This window comes from Varanus komodoensis, unplaced genomic scaffold (assembly GCF_004798865.1).
Source record: "Varanus komodoensis strain SLA01 unplaced genomic scaffold, ASM479886v1 scaffold88, whole genome shotgun sequence".
In the NCBI taxonomy this organism is placed as follows: domain Eukaryota; kingdom Metazoa; phylum Chordata; class Lepidosauria; order Squamata; family Varanidae; genus Varanus; species Varanus komodoensis.
The window spans coordinates 1138964-1144234 of NW_025336576.1; the positions used below are offsets into that span (position 1 = coordinate 1138964).

General features: G+C 53.2%; 1 protein-coding gene across 1 annotated transcript in view; it reads left to right on the forward strand.

Moving 5' to 3' along the window:
• The first annotated feature begins 5011 nt into the window (after window positions 1–5011).
• Window positions 5012–5271, forward strand: part of FAM136A (family with sequence similarity 136 member A) — a 3402-nt gene continuing 3142 nt past the window's right edge. Inside the window, exon 1 of the mRNA XM_044417496.1 lies at window positions 5012–5026. The gene's annotated coding sequence lies outside the window, so the exon portion shown is untranslated. The remainder of the gene's footprint in view (window positions 5027–5271) is intronic.

Sequence of the window (5271 nt, forward strand, 5' to 3'; positions counted from 1 at the left end):
AAGATGAGGTGGGGAAGGGCATGTCCATATTCAAGGGACAGAGCTAGAACACAACCAAGGCACGAAATACAGTATTTTGCACAATGCAGCTGAGGACTGCAACTGGCATTTACAAAGAATGAAGCAAACATGCTAAGGATGAATACTGTTAATGCCACGCTTAGTATTTGAAGCAAGTCAGCCCAGAACAATTCCCACAATACACAGTGGCTGCATTTGGATGCAGAGCTAATGACTACCATATTTAAGTGCAACCTTGCCAAAACTGGTACTGTCCAGATGAGTTGGACTACAACTTCCATTGGCCATGCTGGTTGGGCATAATGGAAATTATAGTCCTCGCCACGGCCCCGGTTCCAAGGGAGAGGCAAGCGCGGGGCAGTTCCCCCGGCCAGGAGAAGGCCGTGGCTGGCTGAGTGGGGCGCCTCCGCCTCTCCCCACCGCGGCCGCTCGATGGTGGCGGCTTGCCCATAGAAGGCCACGGCTGCCCCCGGGCTCGGCAAGGCAGCAGTGGCTTGGCTCGCGGCTAGGGGACGTGGCTTGCATACTTAAAAATGGATTGTAAAAGTTAGATTTTTCTTACCTTCAATACTTTTATAGTGTCTTCGTCTCTCTCTCTCTTCCACCCTCCTGTATTCTGTTTTCCACTCTGTATTCCCACTCTGTATATGCATGCAATGGGGGGAGGGGTGGGGGAGCCGGCGCACGCGCAGTTGAGCTGTTACTATTTGGTGTGTGTGCCGGCTCTGCTCAGTTTTAGAGAATGCCTGCACCAGCTCAGAGCTTTTTGACTCGCTTGGAGATCATTTTCTGAGGAGGACTGGATAAATGAGCATGGCGGGCCATAGTTTGAGGATCCATGCTGAAGACGAAGCCCCACAAGCAAAGATGAATTCTCTGCCCCCTGAAAATTATGCCAATTGCGGCCTTGACTTATGCAGACTGGATTTGCTGCAATCACGCTTCTATTTTACTGTCTTGCCTAGTCTGCTGTCTTTCATGGGGAACACGAAGGCAGCGTGGACACCCCCTCCCCGCTGGCCTACTAGAAATCATATTCATACAACAATCCTGGGATTTGGCAGCCTCACTTTCAAGATCATCCATGAGGGCTAGCAGTGTGTCTTTTTGTTTAAAAACAAGGAAGCAACCAAGCGGACATTCATGGAGAGCTCAGTTCTGAGCTCAGAGTAACATTCCGCTGGGAGCGGTTTATGGCAAGCACAGCCAGAGCAGAAAAGGACCAGAGAACGCAGCCGCTTTTCGGATCTGCAATGCTGGAAAATTTGTTCCATTGAAGATCAAAAGATTTTGACACCTTTCTGACACAATGTCTGAAAGTGGACTAGTCACGGATGGGAGGTGGTGTCTGCAAAAGTTCTCAAAATATTTTGGAGCTGACTCATTAGGTTCCAGTGTTGTTGTTTTGTTGCATTTCCCTCCGCGCAGTCTCCACAAGTACAAGCCAGTTTCATTTTATATTTAAAAAGAGAAGCATGAAAGCAGCAGCTTGCTGAACAGGCCTGGGGTCCATCAGCCCTTCGTATTGCACAAATGAAGGCAATACGATTTGCATTAAATTTGTGCACGTGGGTTTGTGCTGTTTTTCCTATTTTGTCCCATTCCCAGTGCTGTTACGCAGCCCGGGCCACTCATGGCGTTCCCTTGGGAAATACGCCCGGTCTCAATGGGACTGCAAAAAGTAGCCATCCCCTAAAGTGCTTCCAGAGAGAAAGGCCCACCTGGAATTTTCTAACATTGTTCGTTTCCAATGTGTGTTGTGTCAGGCTCCACGCTGCAATGTATGCAAACTTCCGGCTCTGTTTCACAACTTGTGCACATTTGCCCAGGTTTTTTTAATGTGTGAATTGTGACCTGTTTTTAAAAACACTGGTCTGTGTGCAGCCTCATGTGTGTCAGGTTGTGTTGGCGCCTGCACAGCGCTGACAGAATGGAATCTGTGAGGCTAAGTTAGGAAAGCTCTGATTTTAATCCTTCTTCACTCATCCCCAGCCCACCTCAGCTCTTGCGTCTCTTGCCTTCTAGTGGGCAAAGGGCGCCTTTACACCCTAATCCAATAGGTCCTGATCCAGTCCTCACTGCTGCTTCCTGACCCGCATGCAGGTTTCTCAAGAGACAAATAAGATGGTCTGGTACTCCTGTCTCTTTAAGAACGTGCCACAATTGGTTGTGATCCACACAATCAAAGGCTTTAGCATAGTCAATGAAGCAGAAGTAGATGTTTTTCTGGAACTCCCTAGCTTTCTCCATGATCCAGCGTATGTTGGCAACTTGATCTCTAGTTCCTCTGCCTCTTCGAAATCCTGCCTGTACTTCTGGTGGTTCTTGGTCCACATACTACTGGAGCCTGGCTTGAAGGATTCTGAGCATCACTTTGCTAGCATGTGAAATGAGTGCAATGGTGCGGTAGTTCGAACACTCTTTGGCATTGCCCTTGGGATCGGAATGTAAACTGACCTTTCCAATCTTGTGGCCACGGTTGCGTTTCCAAATTTGCTGGCATATTGAGTGTAGCACTTTTACAGCATGGTCTTTTAAGATTTTGAATAGCTCGGCTGTAATACCGTCGCCTCCACTAGCTTCGTTGTTGCTCAGACTTCCTAAGGCCCATTTGACTTCACATTCCAGGATATCTGGCTCGAGGTCAGTGACCACCTCATCGTGGTTATCAGGGACGTTAAGCTCTTTCTTGTATAGTTCCTCTGTGTAATCTTGCCACCGCTTCTTAATCTCTTCTGCCTCTGTTAGGTCCCTGCCATTTTGGTCCTTTATCATGCCCATCTTTGCTTGCTTGCTCATATCTCCAGTTTTCTTGAAGAGATCTCTGGTCCTCCCTATTCTGTTGTTTTCTTCTATTTCTTTGCACTGTTCATTTAAGAAGGCCTTCTTATCTCTTCCAGCTATTCTCTGGAATTCTGCATTCAATTGGGTGTATCTTTCTCTTCCTCCCTTGCCTTTCGCTTCCCTTCTTTCCTCAGCTATTTGCAAAGCTTCCTCAGACAGCCACTTGGCTTTCTTGCATTTCTTTTTCTTTGGCATGGTTTTAGTTGCTGCCTCTTGTACAATGTTGCGAACCTCCGTCCATAGTCCTTCAGGCACTCTGTCTATCAGATCTAATTCCTTAAATCTATTTGTCACCTCTACTGTATATTCATCAGGGATATGATTTAGGTCATTCCTGAGTGGCCTGGATACTTGCAAAGGAGCCCCCCTCCCCAGCCGCTTCCCACACACAGGCTGTCCCAAAGTGCAGGTTATAGCCTGGCCTGACCCAGGTAAGGCCATGGTCACACGGGGCAGCAGGTGTGCTGACGAACACCTGGAGGCGAAATGCCAGGCTGGTGCTGCGGCTCAGGCAAGCGAGCAGCGCCACCTGCTGGGCTGGCCGGGAAGGACGGGCTCCCGAGGGCCGGGTGCTTGCCCTCTGGTTGCGGAAGCAGCATCCCCACAGAGGCGCAGGGGGGCCGGAGGGGTGGAGCGGAAGCCGTGCAAACAGGAGCAGGCGCGCGGGATGTGCTGAGGACAGCAGCCAGTGTGGAGGCTTGATATGAGGAGTCCACTGGGGGTCCGCAACAAAATGTTGCAGCATGTACCCACTCATAACGGCTGCTGCTGTTCAAGCCACTGCCTCCCCGCAGGGCCCCACGGTCTCCCCCTTCAGCCCTTTTTCTCTTTGGCTGCTGCTCTTTTGCCCAAGGAGACAACGTGTGTTTGCGGGGCTGTGTTCGTGTTCCAGCTTTTGCCCTGTTTGCTTGCACTTTTCCTTGCATCTCTGGACCTGTTGCGCCATTAACGGGCCTCAGGATCGCCCCCGATCATCTTCCCTCCTGTTGCTTAATCTGGCTCTCTCCGTGTGCCCCCCCCCCACTGAGTTTGCAGTTGGCAGTGCCCCCCCTCCCCCAAGGATCTCTTGGACAGGTGGGTCTTGAGAAATGTAACCCAGCAAGGCGGATCCCGTGAGACCCTGTGCATATTTGGCCTTGGGCACCCGAGCAACATGGAGCCAGTCCACGCGGAACCAGTGCAGCGACCCGACTCTTCCCCGACCCCACAAGGCGCATCTCCAGGACGAACAAGGCAGAGACCTTTCCTTGCAGAGCCCGAACCCACGGGGGAAACGTGACAGCCCTCGCTTGGAGCACTGGGTCTGGACACCATCTCAGGCCCTGGCACATGGTGCTTGAAGCCCGGAGGCCATCCATCCCATAATAGCAGATGCTGAGAGGAACACTGAGGGCACGCCCCAGTTGGGGGCTTTCGGGTGCCTGGTTGGCCTCTCCGGGAAACACAGGGGTAGACTGGGCGAGTGGGCCCCCTTCCTTGCTTCGCCCCCCCCCCCAGCAGTGGACTGTGGGCATTATGCAAAGGCAGGGCAGGCGGCTCCTGAATTTGCCCTGCCTGGATCAGGATTCTTATGGCCGGGAGCGAGAGCTGGCGCTGCGGATCCCATGCGCCTCTGGGTGGGCGCTGCTTAGTGCAGATGCTTGTGCCTTTCCTGTGATTCTCCAAACCAGGGGTCCTCGAACTTTTTAAACAGGGGGCCAGTTCACTGTCCCTCAGACTGTTTGGAGGGGCGGACTATAGCTCGAAAAAAATGTGAACGGATTCCTATGCACACTGCACATATCTTATTTGTAGTGCAAAAAAGGAAAAACAATACAATATTTAAAATGAAGAACCATTTTAATCAACATAAACTTATTCCTATTTCAATGGGAAGTGTGGGCCTGCTTTTGGCTAGTGAGACGGTCGATGTCCGGTTCCATATTCGCTCCTCCCTTCTGCATTCAGAGCCAACACGTGTGTGCGATGGGGGGAAGAGCCGGCGTGTGCGCAATTCCCGCTGGCCAGCCCAGCCCAGCAGCAGGAGCTGGCAGAGGGAGCCGGCGCACAGGCCGCTGAAGGGAGCGGTGACACTTTGGTGCGCGCAGCGGCTCTCTGCTAGTCTCCGAAACCGGAAGAGTTTCAGCGTCTCTCCGAACGAGCCCAGCACCTCCGAGGCAGGGTAGGCCAATGGCCTTGGCGGGCCGCACCTGGCCCGTGGGCCGCCGTTTGAGGACCCCCGCTGCAGCTGCGCCAGGGCCGCCGCTGCTCCAGTCGGCTGGCTGAAAGGCGCAGGCGCCGCAGCCCCGTGCGGGTGGCGTGGGCCCGGCCGGGCAACGCCGCAGACGCCCTTCCGCGCCTCCGCCCGCGCGGGCGCCCTCGCCGCCCGCCGCCGCCCGCGGGCGGCTCTGCTGCGAGAGGCGCCCG